We start from the raw sequence: 21,376 nt of genomic DNA on the forward strand, positions 1-21,376 counted from the left end.
CAGCTATCTAAGCAACAAAGAATCCTGTGGCACCTTATAGACTAACAAACGTTTTGCAGCATGAGCTTTCGTGGGTGAATACCCACTTCTTCGGATGCAAGTGGTGGAAATTTCCAGGGGCAGGTTTATATATGCAAGCAAGAAGCAAGCTAGAGATAACGAGGTTAGTTCAATCAGGGAGGATGAGGCCCTGTTCTAGCAGTTGAGGTGTGAAAACCAAGGGAGGAGAAACTGGTTCTGTAATTGGCAAGCCATTCACAGTCTTTGTTTAATCCTGAGCTGATGGTGTCAAATTTGCAGATGAACTGGAGCTCAGCAGTTTCTCTTTGAAGTCTGGTCCTGAAGTTTTTTTGCTGCAGGATGGCCACCTTAAGATCTGCTATTGTGTGGCCAGGGAGGTTGAAGTGTTCTCCTACAGGTTTTTGAATATTGCCATTCCTAATATCTGATTTGTGTCCATTTATCCTTTTCCTTAGAGACTGTCCAGTTTGGCCAATGTACATAGCAGAGGGGCATTGCTGGCATATGATGGCATATATTACATTGGTGGACGTGCAGGTGAATGAACCGGTGATGGTGTGGCTGATCTGGTTAGGTCCTGTGATGGTGTTGCTGGTGTAGATATGTGGGCAGAGTTGGCATCGAGGTTTGTTGCATGGGTTGGTTCCTGAGCTAGAGTTACTATGGTGCGGTGTGCAGTTACTGGTGAGAATATGCTTCAGGTTGGCAGGTTGTCTGTGGGCGAGGACTGGCCTGCCACCCAAGGCCTGTGAAAGTGTGGGATCATTCTCCAGGATGAGAGAATTCTGCAGCTATCTAGGTTGTTTCAAAGTGTAGATGTATCCTAAGAATCCACGGTATAACCCTCCAAACCTATTAAAAATAAATGTGATCCAATCTACTGGAGGCCACAAGGGCTTCCATAAGGAAGAAACATGAAAATTTTGGAATTAAATTACATGAATTCAAGAAATAATTCAAACTATTGAGATAGCAGTTGATGGAATGACACTCTATTAGCCTGAGAATACTGAATAATGTCGCAAAATCAAACTGACAGCTTTGAAAGCAAATTTAAATTAACTCTCAGAGCAGCAGCACATCTGGCCTATGCATGAAAGGAGGCTTTTGTGGAATGTGAGGATGTCCTACTATGAGTTCATTGATCCACTTGTGGCTGGATGCGAAATGTCACTGGGGTATTGAAGATGTAAACATTGTACTGGATAGGTAGGGGTATATTGTTCAGAATAGTTTATGAAGGAGCTGTGGATCAGTAATTAAATACCCTAAAACTTCATTAAGGCAGAGTTAAGGTTACCCAATAGTGCCTTGTGCCCTTCCACAATGCTTCACGTGTTCTCTATCAGCTGCCCAAGCTAGGACTGGAACTCACCATGCATATGTATAACAGGATTTGAGTGTCAGGGGCCATATCTCTGCTTGAGCCACCCAATTACTATGATAGTAAGCTGCCAGGAAACTCTCTGGCTGATAACAGAGCCCTAGTCTTGCTGCACCTGTGCACTTTACTCTATTTGTCTCCTCAAGTTGGCACAAACTGCGCTCCAGATCCAATCTGTAAAGTCTGGAATTTTTTCTTTGTTGCTCTCCCAAAGGGGCATTGCGGGCTGTGTACTAGCTAAGTGCTGAGCAACTGAGCCAGTTTGGGCCCCTGGGTTATGCAAAAAAAGTTATGCACAGGTTGTTTTGTAACATTCTTCTTTTAGGGAGCCTTCACTCAGAAAACCCCTAGTCAAACAACCCCATATTTGGACCAATAACCCTACCCTTTACTCTTATGAGGCACAATCCAAGTATGAACATTCTGGGGTGCAATCCTGACCAATGAGAGGTTGTGTCACCACTTGACCTGCAACCTGGGATGCCTCACAATCAGGGGCGGCTCTAGAAAGTAGGCTGCCCCAAGCAGCGCGGAGCGCTGCGCCGCCCTTCCCCGGTCCCGCGGCGGGTCCCCTCTTCCCGCAGCTCCGGTTGAGCTCCTGCCGACGTGCCTGCGGCAGGTCCACCGGAGCCCGGGACGAGTGGACCTGCCGCAGTCATGCCTGCGGGAGCTCACCCGGAGCCGCGGGAAGAGGGGACCCGCCGCAGTCTTGCCTGCGGCAGGTCCGCTCGTCCCGGGCTCCGGTGAACCTGCCGCCGGCATGCCGGCGGGAGCTCCACCGGAGCCAAATGCCGCCCCCCGGGAAACGGCCACCCCAAGCGCCTGCTTGGCGTGCTGGGGTCTAGAGCCGCCCCTGCTCACAATGTTTTGCAGCTGTAGCTCCCAACCTGGGCCCCTCACAAACAGCCAAACAACATGCAGGTCAGACCCTGAGTATCTGTGTATGCTGCTGTTTGCCAACATATTCTAGCTTCCACCAACTTCGGTTACCATTTTCAGGGTGACCCCAACACACTTCCAGTCCTGAATTTCCCTGCAAAATATGAGTTCTGCACTGTCCAGCCCTCTCCTGGGCAGTTCACATATTATAAATCCTTTGATCCTGTAAGGAAACAAAATCCAACAGTTTTCTACTTTAAATGGCATTACCCAAACAATTGAGTTTGAATGCAACACTGGATTAGTTTAATTAAAGAAAAAACCAAGTTTATTTCACTACAAAGAAGTTTATTTCACTACAAGTACAAGGCATTAAAGGCAGAAATAGTTAAAAGAGAAGTAAAAATATAATACTTTCTAGAGCTAAAACTTAAACTAGACTTGATTCAAAATAAAATTCTTACCACATGCTCCCAGCAACAGGTCTGATCGAATTTCAGGTCAGGATACCCCACGAAGTCCAAAGCCTGGTTCTTTTGTCTTCTTGTTTTCTTCCTGTGAAAAAGGAAGAGAGATGGACAGGGAGAGATACTGTGGAATGTGTTTGCCCCGCACTATTATAGTTCGGTCACCCTTTGAAAAGCATTTTCCTAAGGATTACTCCTAGACAAAGTTAATTTCTGCTATGAAGATGGAGAGAAGGAGTCTAGTGATGAAAGAGGTTTCATGCTGTTTGCTAAAATACAGATCAGTTTATTCTTGCCCCCTGTTCCTTGCCAAAGAATTGCCACTTGACAGGTGATTGCCCATTAACTTTGCCAGCTTGTCCTTTGTCTTTGAGACACTGGTTTACCCAGACTTGTCTTGCAAACACATTTCAGACCTAATTTCAGCTTGTGTTTATAACTTTACATGTAACGTTGCTACCCATATTTCATCATGATATTATTAACCAGTGAGTTACAAGTTTTCAAACGACACCACACAAGGCATATTTTATATAAAGATTATTACAATAATGTGCAGGGTCTGAATACGGGGCGCATCCCCTCGCACCAAGTAAGCATGCACATTTTAGAGCACTTTGAATCGTTCATCTTTGAAAAGAAAGCAATGACCAACCTTAACCATAGCAGACCTGGCACTGCTAAAATTGAGCTTCAGCTCTGCAATATAGTGATGTATGATGCATTCTAGCCAGCATCAATCAATCATTAAAGGTGTATGTGGAATATGGTACTGTTGGTACCAGGACTGGCATTTTTATGCTGAAGCCAACTCAGAGTGTGTTTGTAGAGATTAAGAAGACTATGATCATGGCACAGTAGAATATTACACCATTTTACTTCAGACAACATAAATACAACAGTAATGGGCATGAATATGTAACACTGCTTACCTCTTCCATCCTGCCAGTCTACAATGGAGATGATATGTATATTTTCAAATTTGTTTTTATTCGTCCTTTAAGTAAAATTAAAATCATGCAATTGTAACAAAGCAAAATGTACATGTTATGAATTCTTAAGTACACAAAGCTGAACCCAACAAAAAGTTTCCCTGTTATAGAAGGTCACTAATCCATCACAGAGATAATAGAAGGAAAGAAAGAAATCTCAGCAATTCAAAGACCTTTCAAAAAAAGTCACATTGCAGGGTGCACATTGCAGGGTACCTATCATTAATCTGTACAGAGAGCACGAGGCCTGCAGTGGCTTCAAAAACTGAGCTCCAGATCTTACTCTTCATTCCACTGGTCTATAATCCAAGATGGACATGACATATCAAAAGATGAATTTATTTTCAGTAAAGATTCTCTTCTATCTACTCATTCTGGGCAGACTGATGCAGGGCCGCCCAGAGGATTCCGGGGGCCTGGGGTCTTCGGCGGCGGGGGGCCCTTCCGTTCCGGGACCCGCCGCCGAAGTGCCCCGAAGACCCGCGGCGGGGGCCCCCCCGCTGCCGAATTACCGCTGAAGCAGGACCCACCGCCGAAGCGCAGCTCGGTCTTTGGCGGTAATTCAGCGGCGGGGACTCCCCTCCGCGGGTCTTCGGGGCACTTCGGCGGCGGGTCCCGGAACGGAAGGGCCCCCCCCACTGCCGAATTACCGCCGAAGACCGAGCTGAACTTCGGCGGCGGGTCCCGCTCCGTCTTCAGCGGTAATTCGCCAGTGGGGGGTCCTTCCGCCCCGGAGCGGAAGGACCCCCCGCTGGCGAAGACCGGGAGCGGAAGAAGCTCCTGCGCCCGGCCCCACAAGAACTTTCCGGCCCCCCAGAGCGAGTGAAGGACCCCGCTATAGGGTCCCCGAAAAACTCTGGTGGGGGCCCCTGTGGGGCTCGGGGCCTGAGGCAAATTGCCCCTCTTGCCCCCCCCCCTCTGGGCGGCCCTGGACTAAGGGGATGGCCTCTCTCTGAGCCCTGGCCAAGACTATTCCCATCTCTGGATCCTAGAGACAGACACTACAGAAAGTTAAACAGAGTGGAGCAATGACTCATGTAAATCACTGTAGCTGAGCTGGAGTCAATTGAGCTATGCTGGTTTTCATCAGCTGAGGATCTGACACATTATAACGGTAGCTAAGCTCTAGAATAGGCTTCCAAGGGAGGTTGTGGAATCCCCATCACTGGAAATTTTTAAAGACAGTTTGGACAAACACCTGTCAGATAAGTCATCAAGTCCAGCTCCCTGTGCTGTGGCACGACCAAGCAAACCTAGACCATCCCTAAGTCCCTTCCAGACCTACATTTCTATGATGCCGTGATTCTAAAATATAAAAAAATCACAAAAGTCAGCACTACTGATACAAATAATAAGACAAAGCTGCTTGTCTTCTTGAACATCACCATTCAACAGGGGCAAGTGCTGAATCTGTCACACTGCTGGGGATTCATCTGTTCACCTCTGCAGAAGAAGTGGGGAGTGTAACTAACACCATACCTCCAACATGTCAGGGGGTTGGACTAGATGACCTCCTGAGGTCCCTTCCAGCCTTGATATTCTAGGATTCTAACATGTTCCTCATTTGGAAGGAAAACATTAATTTTAGACCCACAGTTATCCATACAAATGTGGTGTGTTCTCAGATCAGAAATATAGAAACCTGGAACGGAGGTTACAGAAAATGCTATTTTGACTAAAAGAATAAGTTTCACAGTATTTTACCTTTCCTGCATGTATAATAATTTTGTGTTCCTCATTCTGGGCCTTTGCCACATACAACTTCCTGCATTTGGACCTTGGCAGACTGAAAAGTGTGCCTGAAGCTCATAAGTTATGAGAGTAAAACAAGTTTGATGCAGTTGGAGGGTTTGGCCAAAGGTCTGTGAGCCCATGCATTACTTTATGTAGCCAAAGCTTTAGTGTTTACTTTCCTATAAATATAATTTACTGTATAAAAGCAGGGAAGTGCAGAGATGTTTCTTGGCATAAAGACTACAGGAAGTAATATAAAAAGACAGATGATGACTTGATAAAAGAGACAAACAGCTCCCCTAAATCTTGAAGGTGTTTTAATGCTCTAACCTTTAGAAAAATAGCAATTGTGGGAATCCAGTAAAACAAAGATCATTATTTAAATGTTTTTGATGGTTTCCTAGATCTATTGTAAATGCAGAAAGAACAATATAGTCTTCACTTTATCCTACACTGGAAGCTTTCTCAACATGGGGAATTGGAAGCGATTCCACATACAACTGTTTTTTTCACATCCCTGTCCTTCTAATGTCCCAACATACTATTATTTTTAATCATGCTTGGCTATTAGGAATAATAATAACAACAGTAACCTAGCTCTTATATGGTGTTTTTCAACAGTACATCTAAAAGCAAAGGAGGGCACTACCATTATTCTAGTATCAATATCTATTATGATAGACAGTCCAAAATGGCTTGACTGGAAAAAGAGGCACAGAATTGTGTATTGTCAGATTACTGACACTCCCATAAGCCATATATCTGAATGCTCTTCCCTGCATCCTCATCTACAGAATGAACAGTGAAGAAGAAAGAATGGAACTTTACCTCAAAACCAGAGGGCGGAGCTCCCAAGACAAAGATAAGCAATTGCCTCTGGGCCTCCTTGTCAAGGAATGTACATAGCCACTTGACAGCAGCCTCACCGGACCCTGCCACGAATCACAGCTTTGCCTCAAACAGCTGATACCAAATAGTATCTACACTAAGGGGAAAATCATAAAATCATAGAATATCAGGGTTGGAAGGGACCTCAGGAGGTCATCTAGTCCAAACCTCTGCTCAAAGCAGGACCAATCTGCAACTAAAGCATCCCAGCCAGGGCTTTGTCAAGCCTGACTTTAAAAACCTCTAAGGAAGGAGATTCCACCACCTGCCTAGATAACCCATTCCAGTGCTTCACCACCCTCCTAATAAATAGCGTTTCCTAATATCCAACCTAAACTGCCCCTATTGCAACTTGAGACCATTACCCCTTGTTCTGTCATCTGATACCACTGAGAACAGTCTAGATCCATCCTCTTTGGAACCTCCTTTCAGGTAGTTGAAAGCAGCTATCAAATCTCCCCTCGTTCTTCTCTTCTGCAGACTAAACAATCCCAGTTCCCTCAGCCTCTCCTCATAAGTCATATGCTCCAGACCCCTAATCATTTTTGTTGCCCTCCATTGGATTCTTTCCAATTTTTCCACATCCTTCTTGAAGTGCTGGAAACAGTACTCCAGATGAGGCCTCACCAATGTCGAATAGAGGGGAATGATCATGTCCCTTGATCTGCTGGCAATGCCTCTACTTATACAGCCCAAAATGCTGTTAGCCTTCTTGGCAACAAGAGCACACTGTCGACTCAAATCCAGCTTCTTGTCCACCGTAACCCCTAGGTCCTTTTCTGCAGAACTGCTGCCTAGCTACTCGGTCCCTAGTCTGTAGCGGTGCATGGGAGTCTTCCTTCCTAAGTGCAGAACTCTGCACTTGTCCTTATTTGAAATTCATCAGATTTCTTTTGGACCAATCCTCTAATTTGTCTAGGTCCCTCTATATCCTATCCCTACCCTGCAATGTATCTACCACTCCTCCCAGTTTAGTGCCATCAGCAAACTTGCCGAGGGTGCAGTCCATGCCATCCTCCAGATCATTAATGAAAATGTTGAACAAAACCAGCCCCAGGACCGACCCTTGGGGCACTCCTCTTGATACTGGCTGCCAACTAGACATGGATCCATTGATCACTACCCATTGAGCCTGATGATCTAGCCAGATTTCTATCCCCCTTATAGTCCATTCATCCAGCCCATACTTATTTAAATTGCTGGCAAGAATACTGTGGGACACAGTATACACATCAGAATGGTTTGTTCCTGCAAACTCAATAAGGATTCTTTAAAATACAGCCAGCTCTCCTGGACTCCTTTCCCCTTCATGTTATTCTCCCAGGGGATCCTGCCCATCAGTTCCCCTGAGGGAGTCAAAGTCTGCTTTTCTGAAGTCCAGGGTCCCTATTCTGCTGCTCTCCTTTCTTTCTTGTGTCAGGATCATCTACTCGACCATCTCATGGTCACTGCCTCCCAGGTTCCCATCGACTTTTGCTTCCCCTACTAATTCTTTCCTGTTTGTGAGCAGCAGGTCAAGAAGAGATCTGCCCCTAGTTGGTTCCTCTAGCACTTGCAGCAGGAAATTGTCCCCTACACTTTCCAAAAACTTCTTGGATTGTCTGTGCACCACTATATTGCTCTCTCAGCAGATATCAGTGTGATTGAAGTCTCCCATGAGAACCAGGACCTGCAACCTAGTAACTTCTGTTAGTTGCTGGAAGAAAGCCTCGTCCACCTCATCTCCCTGGTCTGGTGGTCTATAGCAGCAGGCCAGCTTTAGGCCGATTTGCCCGATTCCACCAATTTGGGTCCTGCGCCTAAGAGGGCCGTGCCACAGCACCTTTTTAATTTTTACTCACCCGGCGACATTCCGGGTCTTTGGCAATATTTCGGCAGCGGGTCCTTTAGTGCTGTCGAAGACCCAGAGTGAGTGAAGGACCCACTGCCGAAGTGCCACCAAAGACCCGGAGCACCGCCGGGTGAGTACGAATCAGGCCCTGCACTTGCTAAAGCCAGTCCTGTGTTGCAGACTCCCACCATGACATCACCCTTTTTGCTCACACTTCTAAACTTAATCCAGAGACTCTCCGGTTTTTCTGCAGTTTCATATTGGAGCTCTGAGCAGTCATACTACTCTCTTACATACAACGCAACTCCCCCACCTTTTCTGCCCTGCCTGTCCTTCCTGAACAGTTTATATCCATCCATGACAGTACTCCAGTCATGTGAGTTATCCCACCAAGTCTCTGTTATTCCAATCACATCATAATTTCTTGACTGTGCCAGGAATTCCAGTTCTCCCGGCTTGTTGCCCAGGCTCCTTGCATTTGTGTATGGGCATTTAAGATAACTCGCTGATCGTCCTGCTTTCTCAGTCCTCCCCTCTTGCGCTCTCCTGCTTGTGCTTCTTCCCAGTATCCCAATTCCACACTTATCTCAGGGCTTTGGTCTCCTTCCCCCGGTGAACCTAGTTTAAAGCCCTCCTCACTAGGTTAGCCAGCCTGTTTGCCACGATGCTTTTCCCTCTCTTTGTTAGGTGGAGCCTGTCTCTGCCTAGCACTCCTCCCTCTTGGAAAACCTCCTTCATCGTCAAAGAATCCAAAGCCTTCTCTCCGACACCACTTGCATAGCCATTTGTTGACTTCCACAATTTGACGGTCTGTATCTGGCCCTTTTCCTTCCACGGGAGGATGGACGAGAACACGACTTGCGCCTCAAACTTCTTTATCCTTCTTCCCAGAGACATGTAGTCTGCAGTGATCCACTCAAGGTCATTCTTGGCAGTATCATTGGTGCCCATGAGGAGAAGCAGGAAGGGGTAGTGATCCAAGGGCTTGATGAGTCTCGGCAGTGTTCCTGTCACATTGTGAATCCTAGTTCCTGGCAAGCAGTAGACTTCTCAGTTTTCCCAGTCGAGACGGCAGATAGATGACTTATTCCCCCTCCTTCTCTTGGGAGCGGTGGTTGTGGAACCACCATCCCTAGGACAGTGCATCTCATGCCTTCCAATCGGTGGAGTCTCCTTCTGCTCCCTTCCCTCAGATGTATCATCTAGTCTACTCCCCGCATTAGTACCTGTGGAGAGAACATGAAAATGGTTGCTCATCTGTATCTGCATTGTTAGTACATGGACTCCACTAGTCTAGTACTCTGTTTAATACTAATGTCTAGTACTCTGGTCGCATACACTTGCACTCACTTGTAGGAATATTGAAATCTTGTCCTGGGTCAACCCAAGACATCTAGGGACCTTGAAACCACCACTATCCACCAGTTAATTTCCTGGGGTCCTTTAATAAGTTTTGTGTAGTTAATAATGTAGTTTTCATAGTAGTGTGTGTTGAAGGGCTGTTGTCTCACTGTTCAAAGAGGACTCCAAATATACTTGGACTGGCCCTGCTGGATCAAGAATATCACTTTACTCCCTTGATGAAAATCACCATATACAGTGACTACACCACCTGCATAGCCATTCGTTGACGTCCACAATTCGACGGTCTGTACCTGGCCCTTTTCCTTCCACGGGAGGATGGACGAGAACACGACTTGCGCCTCAAACTTCTTTATCCTTCTTCTCAGAGACATGTAGTCTGCAGTGATCCACTCACGGTCATTCTTGGCAGTATCATTGGTGCCCATGAGGAGAAGCAGGAAGGGGTAGTGATCCAAGGGCTTGATGAGTCTCGGCCATGTCACTGTCACATCGTGAATCCTAGTTCTTGGCAAGCAGCAGACTTCTCGGTTTTCCTGTTCGAGACGGCAGATAGATGACTCATTCGCCCTGAGGAGGGAGTCTCTAACCACCACCACCTGCCTCCTTCTCTTGGGAGCGGTGGTTGTGGAACCACTATCCCTAGGACAGTGCATCTCATGCCTTCCAATCGGTGGAGTCTCCTTCTGCTCCCTTCCCTCAGATGTATCATCTAGTCCACTCCCCGCATTAATACCTGTATAGAGAACATGAAAATGGTTGTTCATCTGTATCTGCATTGTTAGTACATGGACGCTACTAGTCTAGTACTCTCTCTAGTACTAATGTCTAGTACTCTGGTCGCATACACTTGCACTCACTTGTAGGAATATTGAAATCTTGCCCTGGGTCAACCCAAGACATCTAGGGACCTTGAAACCACCAGGGTCCACTAGTTAATTTCCTGGGGTCTTTTAATAAGTTTTGTGTATAATGTAGTTTTCATAGTAGTGTGTGTTGAAGGGCTGTTGTCTCATTGTTCAAAGAGGACTCCAAATATACTTTGGACTGGCCCTCCTGGATCAAGAATATCACTTTGCTTTCTTGATAAAAATCACCATATACAGTGACTACATTACTAATAATTATTATGAGACCAATGCTGACATCAGTGATAATTGGTCCTTTACTGCTAGATCTCAGTAACATATTAAAAGGAAAAACAAAGAAAAGTTGATGACAATAACACTAACTAAATAGCATTCTGCAATTGTTCTCTCTGTAATAGTAGCCACTGGAGTCCATGAATATTGGTCCCTACTATGTGAAGGGGAATTTACAGTTCCCACCCTGAGCCAAACAATGTAACTGTGGCAAGGAAATAAAGTCCAGTTCCTGTGTTCTGGAGCTGTTGGAGCCTCAAGGCCAGATTTAGATTTACTATATGGTATCAAAAGTAAAACTGAACTTTTCACAAACATGAAGCAAATGGATCCTCAAGTTTGGATGGAACCTGGTAGCCCATAGCAAACAGGAAGAGGTGGTTCCAGTGCTTTCAAATTTCTCTGAAAGCCACTGCTATTGCAGAGAAATCCTCCAAACTGATCCTGGGGAAGATCCAGAGGCACTGGAGAGCTATAGTCCATTCCACTAGGAGCATAAGGGACTTTGCATACTGTTAGACGAAGTCATTCAGAAATTTTAAGAATACTTAGGTGAACACAAGATGAAAAGCATATTTCCTTTACAAGAAACATGATGCCAGGTTAGGCCATTGAACATTGTGTTACGGAGCTACATAAAAAAGCTATGAACACCATTATTTTGAATGTGAAGAGTTAATAGGTGGACTACTTAGAGAACAAATAATTTGTGCTATATCCAGTAACCAGGTCAAATTGGTGTTACTGATAGCTTTGCAAAGAACAATGGGTATTTGCAGGTCTAGTGCAAACTGCTTCCCAAATGAAAGTGTTAGTAAACTGTGAAAGAAATCAAGTGTAGCAGATTAAAAATGAGGTATGGAATCTTCACCCAGGCTCAATGAGAATAACAGATGTTTACACAGGGACTCTCAGGAAAATGAAGCTGAATTGAAGGTTACTTACATCAATTCAGCTTCATTTTCCTGAGTGTCCTGTGTAGACATGTCCTAAATTGGTACATTACAACTAGTCCATGTGTGTGCCATACACACAGATAAATGGAATACCCATTGACAAGTGATAGCGTGCCACATTTAATCTTATTGATCCTAGGTTGAGGAAGGAACTACCAATGACTCAGCAGTTCTTTTCTCCTTATGTAAGAACATAAGAATGGCCATACTTGGTCATACTAATATTCCATCCAGCCTAGTATCCTGTCTTCCAACAGTAGCACTTGCCAGATGCTTCAGATGGAATGAACAGAACAGGGCGACTATTGCATGATCCATCTCCGGTCATGAAGTCCTAGCTTCTGGCAGTTAGAGGTTTAGGGACACCCAAGAGCATCCCTGACCATCTTGACTCATTAACCATTGATGGACCTATGAGGACAAATGAGGTTTGAAGCTCCTCAGAAACCACACAGTGACTATTCCAGTGACTATTCCAACTGAGGGCTTTGAATATTTCATTTGCACAATCAGTATGTAATTAATCTTTAAGAGTCTACATTCTTGTTTCAATCATTAGATTTATGATGTACCACATTCACTTCCACTTAGAACTTTTGCCATAAGAAAGATTTTTAAAAATCCATCATAGATTTTGTGACACACAACAGTATTAATCTTGTGAGGTTTTGTAATTGGATTGGCAGCCCATTTGTATTTTCCCTGAATGCAGCACCCTTGGTCAACAACCCCTCAAAATATGGAATATTTTCAAGATTTAGGAGCTGCAAATAGAGGATGAGAGCTCAGTGGATAAAATGTCCTTCACTCTCAATGCATGGGGAACCTCATAGGGTGACCCCTCTTGACTGATACTATTGGCCCATACCACTCCTTGGCTCTTCTTAGGCTAGAAAGGATGAATCAGACCTTCAAAGAGGAGACCTTCATGTAGGGGGAGAGTATTTGCAGGTGGTGGAATCTGAGATAGTTCTATTAATCTACCTACCTCCTGGATTTTATGTCTCATCCAATTAATCATCCGTACAATGACTCAGTCTAAGGTGTTTCCTGGGAGTAAAGCCAGACAACAGTTAGTGGGGAGAAGGAACTGACAATGTTAAAATATGAAAATTAATGGGGAGGAGAGATGGCCAAAATTAGTACATTGTGTTTGTGTGTGGGGTGGAGGGGAAGGATAGTGAGAAATTGGGAATATATCAGATTTTCTAACACTTGAGGGGAGAGAGGGGAAACTCCTTTTTTTTTCTAATATCAGTTTCCTAGGTTATATATTGTATGGCACAGCCTCAGCTGTTGTAAATTGTCAAAACTTCATTGTCTTCATTGAAGCTATGACAGTTTACACTATTTGAGCATGTGCTGCGGTATGCAGTAGTCATAGCCCATCAATTATTAAGTGAATTAAGTGGATTAAGTGAATGGAACAGCAGCAAGCTGCATAAATAACTTTAAGATGCTTGCTTACTTAAAAAATGGAGTCTGACATTTTTTCTCCGCTGGTGCTTTAATTGAAACTGCTTGCAAAATCAATTAAAACCTCCTACCAAGAAGCTATATTTCAAAAAGCAATTAACTGAGTTTCCAAAGCAGTGATGTAACCATTTGAATAGCTCTTTATACCTTGTAGGCTAACCTCTTTATGTATTAGTTTTACTGAGATAATGGTTTTATTGCAATGATGTTGTAATTATGATTTATACAACCAGGGAATGCCTTAAGTGATCATCTAGCCTGGCCACCTCTAGAGCACAGGCTGCCGAACTTCCTCAAAATAATTCCTAGACCACAGCTTTAAGAAAAACCTCCAATTTTGACTTTAAAATGGTCTATGATGGAGATTCCACCACAACCCTGAGTAAATAGTTCCAAGAGTTAATTACTCTCACCTTTAAAAATTTACATCTTATCTCCAGTCTGAATTTATCTAGCTTCAACTTCTAGCCGCTGGACCGCGTTATACATTTCTCTGTACTGTTGACCTTGTTTATTGCCACCAAAGCAGATAAAGCCTCATATGTCTTAAGAATTACTTTTGGTTAAATATTTTAAATAATGGATAAAGAATTATTTTGACTACATATTTTAAATAATGAATAAATCTTACTAATACCTCATTAACCTCCATTCTCATTAAATAAGACAAAACCCCACTTTACTTACATTATTCAAGGAGGAGCAACATGTACAGGAATGTTGTCTAGTAAATGTATAGAATTAACTTACACAAGATTGCTTACCATTTTTCTTCATAAAATCTGTTTGTTTCCACTGGGGGCTTATTTGTTATCTTTTACTGGAGCTCGTGTAAAATAGTGTTGTGAACCTTAGTAACAGTAATTGCACATCATGTAAACTTAATAGCACATCATTTCCTTCTGGTAGATAAATGCTAGTCATTTTTTTTGTCTCTGATTAGAAATGATACATCACAGATGATAAACATTGCCTGTAGGTGAATGAATTATGAAATTTTGTCTTAACTGTACTGTACATGTTTTTTTCATATATGTCTTTTTTTTGCACTACATTTACTTCAATTACTGATTGAAGACTGTTTAAGAGATATTCAGAAGGAGCAGGAGTTTGCCACTGAATAATCCAACTTTGTAGGTGTCTTTCCCCAGCAAACCACAATTTTGTTCATATCCTCAGCATCATACTACACTATAACCAAAATGAGGGTTTGTTACAGTTGTCCCTTGTTAAATTTATGGCTTGTGAAGAATGTAATAAAAGGTGCCAAATTTACAGCCATGGAGACTGAAAGCCATGTTTATTCATGGAACAGGTAATGCTAGGGCAGGACCAGTGCAGGCTGACTCATGCTGCCCTAATCATGTGGATCAGCTCTGCTATGTCAGGACTGGATAACACAGTTTAGTCTCCATTCCAGCTTAATCCTTGGCTTCTCTGCTCAGTCTTCCAGTGACTTGTGATATGGATGCTTCTATAAACTGGTCTGAGACACCAAAAAGATAACTTAAAATATATAAGATAAAATAGATACCTTTGTAAGGTTGTTAGGCCTAAAACTGGCCAGATGTCCTCACCTGCACGATTCCAGGTGTGTATTTTTTCACAGAGAAATACAAAAACATTGCATTTGTTTACTCAGTAGCTAGTCTAGCATCCTATAAAATTCCATATTATTACTTAAGTCTTTTGAAATAAACTATTCTTATATCATCTATATGATAAGATTCCAGGACTGTCACCCTGAAGCCTAGAATATTTGTTGTGTCAATGTGAAGCAATGAAAACAGCTATAAGCACAGCTGAGGACTCTTTTTGTTCAGGATATCGTCAGGATGAATCATCACTGGTTTTCACAGTCTCCTACAGCCAATTTTTAAATTCTCAGCCATTTTGACTTTAAGAATTATACCTGTGCAATAGCAAAACATGCATATTGCCATGCCAAGAATCCTAGATCATTGTGATATCAGAGGTAACTCAATCAACCACCACACTCACCATACAGTTAATTTGCATGCAACAATTTCATTGGTTGTATGAGGGAGACTGCACAAATGCTGGATTACTTGGCCCAACTGCCAAAGTTCTTCAAAGCCACTCACCCAACAACACAGCCAGCACAGACATCAATCCCAAACATACGTAATCACTCATTGTAGCAGATATCCCTCATTCACCACCCACACAAATTCACACAATTTTCCCACCACCACACAACCCACACATAAATCAACACAACCACCCACACAAGAACACAACCAACATATACAAGAATCCCAAACATCCCTCTGAAACCTAGAATGTCTGTCGAGTCCATGTGAAAAAATGAGTGGCTAAGAGCTGTTTTTATTCAGAAAATCACTAGGTTCAATCATCATTGGGATTTGTAGTCTACTACCATCCAGATTTTTAAGTTCTGAGCCATTTTTGACTTTTTCACACAAATGACTTTCTGAGATACACCCATGTAACAGCATGGTCTTTCAGCACTAATGTAATGGTAAATAGACAACTACTGTGTTTGAAGCAAAACATTTCAGTGTGAAGTTAAAATATTATGGGTACCTGGTCAATAACTCTTTACCTGCAAAATGTTTATACTGAAAACATGACCAAGGAATGACAGATGTTGAGATCTGTAGAAACCCTAGTACTTTATCAACGTTTAATATTTAATGGCACATTCAATAGCTTTCCTCCCATTTGTTTCACACTTTATATTGTTTTATGTTTTACATTAAAAATTTACATTAAAAGAATGGAGTGGGTACAGATGCTTCCGAAATGGGTGGAGATGGTATATAGAGATTGGAGCACTTAATGAGTGGCTATATATTACACAAAATTACAACAACAGAACTATGTAGGCAATGTGATGCAGTCTTTAACTACAGGATTACATGTATTTTCCTCCTTCCCCACAGGACTCTTGCCTCATTCAGTGCACAGGATGAATGGTGCTCACTAAATCATCAGCTATTCAATACTTGGTCCACATGGACTCCTCCTGAGGGTCGAAATGACAGTCTGGACCTATACATTGAATGCTTCCGCCGACGTGCACAGGCAGAAATTGTGGAAAAACAACATCGCTTGCCTCACAACCTAAGTCGTGCAGAACGCAATGCCATCCACAGCCTCAGAAACATTATAATCAAAGAGGCTGATAAAGGAGGTGCTGTTGTCATCATGAACAGGTCTGACTACCAAAAGGAGGCCGCCAGACAACTCTCCAATACTAAATTTTACAGGCTACTTCCCTCAAATCCCACTGAGGAATACACTAAGAAACTGCACCATCTACTCAGGACACTCCCTACACTAACACCAGAACTAATCAACATACCCTTAGAGCCCCGACCAGGGTTATTCTATCTACTACCCAAGATCCACAAACCCGGAAATCCTGGACGCCCCATCATCTCGGGCATTGGAACTCTCACTGAAGGACTGTCTGGATATGTAGACTCTCTACTCAGACCCTATGCTACCAGCACTCCCAGCTATCTCCGTGACACCACTGATTTCCTGAGGAAACTACAATGCATTGGTGACCTTCCAGAAAACACCATCCTAGCCACCATGGATGTAGAGGCTCTCTACACAAACATCCCACACACTGATGGAATACAAGCTGTCAGGAACAGTATCCCTGATGATGCCACAGCACAACTGGTTGCTGAGCTCTGTGCCTTTATCCTCACACACAACTATTTCAAATTTGCTGACAATATATATCTCCAGACCAGTGGCACCGCTATGGGCACCCATATAGCCCCACAATATGCCAATATTTTTATGGCCGACCTGGAACAACGCTTCCTCAGCTCCCGTCCACTCACGCCCCTTCTCTACCTATGCTACATCGATGACATCTTCATCATCTGGACCCATGGGAAGGAGACTCTGGAAAAATTCCACCACGATTTCAACAGCTTCCACCCCTCCATCAACCTCAGCCTGGACCAATCTACATGGGAGGTCCACTTCCTAGACACCACGGTGCAAATAAGTGATGGTCACATCAACACCACCCTATACCGAAAACCTACCGACCGCTATGCCTACCTTCATGCCTCCAGCTTCCATCCCAGGCACACCACAAGATCCATTGTCTACAGCCAAGCACTGAAGTACAACCGTATCTGCTCTAACCCCGCAGACAGAGACCAACAGCTAGAAAATCTCCACCAAGCATTCTCAAGACTACAGTACCCACACGAGGAAATAAGGAAACAGATCAACAGAGCCAGACGTGTACCCAGAAGCCTCCTACTGGAAGACAAACCCAAGAAAGAAACCAACAGGACTCCACTGGCCATCACATACAGTCCCCAGCTAAAACCCCTACAACGCATCATCAGGGATCTACAACCCATCCTGGACAATGATCCCACACTTTCACAGGCCTTGGGTGGCAGACCAGTCCTCGCCCACAGACAACCTGCCAACCTGAAACATATTCTCACCAGCAACTGCACACCGCACCATAGTAACTCTAGCTCAGGAACCAATCCATGCAACAAACCTCGATGCCAACTCTGCCCACATATCTACACCAGCAACACCATCACAGGACCAAACCAGATCAGCCACAACATCACCGGTTCATTCATCTGCACTTCCACCAATGTAATATATGCCATCATATGCCAGCAATGCCCCTCTGCTATGTACATCGGTCAAACTGGACAGTCTCTAAGGAAAAGGATAAATGGACACAAATCAGACATTAGGAATGGCAATATACAAAAACCTGTAGTAGAATACTTCAACCTCCCTGGCCACACTATAGCAGATCTTAAGGTGGCCATCCTACAGCAAAAAAACTTTAGGACCAGACTTCAAAGAGAAACTGCTGAGCTCCAGTCCATCTGCAAATTTGACACCATTAGCTCAGGACTAAACAAAGACTGTGAATGGCTTGCCAATTACAGAACCAGTTTCTCCTCCCTTGGTTTTCACACTTCAACTGATAGAACAAGGCCTCATCCTCCCTGATTGATCTGACCTCGTTATCTCTAGCTTGCTTCTTGCTTGCTTATATATACCTGCCCCAGGAAATTTCCACCACTTGCATCCGAAGAAGTGGGTATTCACCCACGAAAGCTCATGCTGCAAAACGTCTGTTAGTCTATAAGGTGCCACAGGATTCTTTGCTGCTTTTACAGAACCAGACTAACACGGCTACCCCTCTGATACTCAATACTTGGTGTTATTTTCATTGTTGAATGTGTGGCCACAGACCTAATTCGCTTCACACATTTCAAACTCTGCTCTGAAGGCAGAATTATTAATTTCCTCACTGACTTTTCTATAGTGCTCATCAATGTAGTATCTGAAGGCTTCACAAGCACTAATCAATTTACTTTCACAAAAAACCCTGTGAGATGAGGGGGTATTAGTCCTGTTTTACAGATGAGGAACCAAGGCACAGAAAGATTAAGGTCCCAAGTGTCTACTAGTTTGGGTGCCTAATTTTATTGTGATCATTTGGGTGTTTTAGCACAGGGACAGAAAAGGCACATCCCTGACACAAAGGCTACCTCCTGCCAAATTTCAAGTCCTTACTCCAAAGCATGGAGACACTAGAGCTCCTCAAAGGCAACACTATAAAAATATTTTTAACATGAGCAAATCAACATATTTTTCCCTATTCTAGTTATTCAAAAAGACTGAACAATTTTTGCTGAAACTACCCCCCTCCAAAAAAAAATCATCATCATGAGGGAGACACATGACATAGAAAAATTCAGCCCAAATGGTTAAAGTTTGGCAAAATTACAAGTAACTGTTCTTCTGCGCTAATATAAAGACAATCATGTGACAAAACATTTTACTCCATTGCATGTAGGCAACCCAGGCAACCCTTTGTAATTACTAAATAAATTAGCAAGAAATAACTGTGAACCTTCTCAGTTTAATAAGCTTATCTACATGAAGTCTGTTCAGCTTTACTGAGAAAAGCTATAATCTATCCAGGGGGAGAACTTGGAATGCCCCAGTCAGCATACTGTGTCTTTGAAAACTAGTTAATGTAACAAACCAGGTGACTTATCCAGGGCTATAACTTTTTATCACTGCTAATTGTAGCAGTATTTTTTATCTTGTTACTGAGAACAATAAAATGTTCTGCATGTGTTTTTCTTTCTCTCATTTGCATATTTGAAACAAAAAGAGGGTTAGAAAATATAGGTCTGAGCCTTGGAGGTGCTAATAAATTTGAACACCAATTTGAATTAGTGGAGCAGATTCTCTGATCTTTCCAGCTTCAACCTGGGTAAACCAAAAAGAAGATGTTGTCAGTAAGCTGTTTAGATATCCCTGACACTAGGCCCCACCCCCTGACCCTGTGCAGGATAGAGCAGCCTGTGACTGCTCTAATTTGCACTAGCTGCCTATGGTCCTAATAGAGACCATAGATAGCTATTGCCCCTATATTAGAATTATCAGAAGAGAGGGGTAGGTGATGGATCTGTAGGTTCTACTGCTTCTAGGGACTCTGTCATGTTGATGGAATCTTCAGCAGAGAACATGTGAGCAATTTCTGTTTCCTTTGTGCAATATGAGTGGTACAAATGGAACAGATTGTAGCAAAGAGTCTGCCCCAATGAGATTTCAGAGTATTTTGAATCTTGTAGTGGATGATCAGTAAGTCTGCCTCGAGCATAAGAGCATAAAGATGGCCATCCTGGGTCAGACCAATGGCCTGTATCCTGTCTCCCAACAGTGGCCAATACCAGGTGCTTTGGAGGGAAGGAACACAACAGACAATCATCAAGTCATCCATCCCCTGTCTTCCAATCCCAGCTTCTGGCAATCAGAGGCTAGGAACACTCAGAGCATAGGATTGCATCTCTGACCATCTTGGCTAATAGCCATTGATAGACCTATCTTCAGGAACTTATCTAATGTTTTTTTGAACCCAGCTATAGTTTTGGCCATCACAATATCCACTGACAATGAGTTCCACAGGTTGACTGTGAGTTGTGTGAAGAAGTACTTTGTTTTGTTTGTTTTAAACCTGAAACCTATTAATTTCTTTAGGTGACCTCTGGTGTTATGTGAAGGAGTAAATAACACTTCCTTATTCACTTTCTCCACACCATTTATGATTTTATAGCCCTCTATCATATCCCCTCTTAGTCCTCTCATTTACAAGCTGAAAAGTCCCAGTGTTTTTAATCTCTCCTCATTCAGGAGCTGTTCTATATCCTTAATCATATTCATTGCCCTTCTCTAGATCTTTTCTAATTCTAATATATCTTTTTTGAGATGGGGTGACCAGAGCTGCATGCAGTATTCAAGGTGTAGGCAGGGGCGGCTCTACCTTTTTGGCCGCCCCAAGCAGTCATGCGTGGGAGCCGCCCCGGAGCCGCGGGAGCAGCGGACCTCCCGCGGGCATGACTGCAGAGGGACCGCTGGTCCCGCGTGGCTCGGCTGGACCTCCCGCGGCTGTGGACGGTTCGCGGGTCCGGCGGCTCTGCTTGAGCTGCCGCAGTCATGCCTGCGGGAGGTCCAGCCGAGCCGCGGGACGAGCGCCCCCTCCGCAGTCATGCCTGCGGCAGGTCCAGTCGTCCCGGGGCTCCGATGGACCTCCAGCAAGCATGATTGCGGCAGGTGCCCAGCCTGCCGCCCCCCCCCCCGGCTGCAGGGGATGGGCCGCTCCTCGGCTCGCAGCGGCAGGATGAGCTGGGGCCCCAGCCTTTTGCCGCCCCCTAGATTTTGCCGCCCTAGGCACCAGCTTGTTTTGCTGGTGCCTAGAGCCGCCCCTGGGTGTAGGCATATCACGGATTGATATAGCGGCATTATGATCTTTTCTTTCTTATTATTTATATTTTTCCTAACGATTCCCAACATTCTGTTAGTTTTATTAACTGCTGCTTCACATCAAGCAGGTGTTTTCAGAGGACTATTCAAGATCTCTTTCTTGAATGGTAATAGCTAATTTAGATCCCATCATTTTCTATGTGTATTTGGGATTATGTTTTCCAATGTGCATTATTTTGCATTTATCAACATTGAATTTCAGCTGCCATTTTGTTGCCCAATCACCAAGCTTTGTGAGATCTCTTTGTAATTCTTTGCAATCTGCTTTGGACACAACTATCTTGAGTAATTTTGTATCATCTGCAAATTTTGCCACCTCACTGTTTACCTCTTTTTTCAGATTAATATGTTGAACAGCACTGGTCCCAATATAGATCCCTGGAAGACACCACTATCTACCTCTCTCAATTC

The sequence above is a fragment of the Mauremys reevesii genome, linkage group 2 (genome assembly GCF_016161935.1).
Source record: "Mauremys reevesii isolate NIE-2019 linkage group 2, ASM1616193v1, whole genome shotgun sequence".
In the NCBI taxonomy this organism is placed as follows: domain Eukaryota; kingdom Metazoa; phylum Chordata; order Testudines; family Geoemydidae; genus Mauremys; species Mauremys reevesii.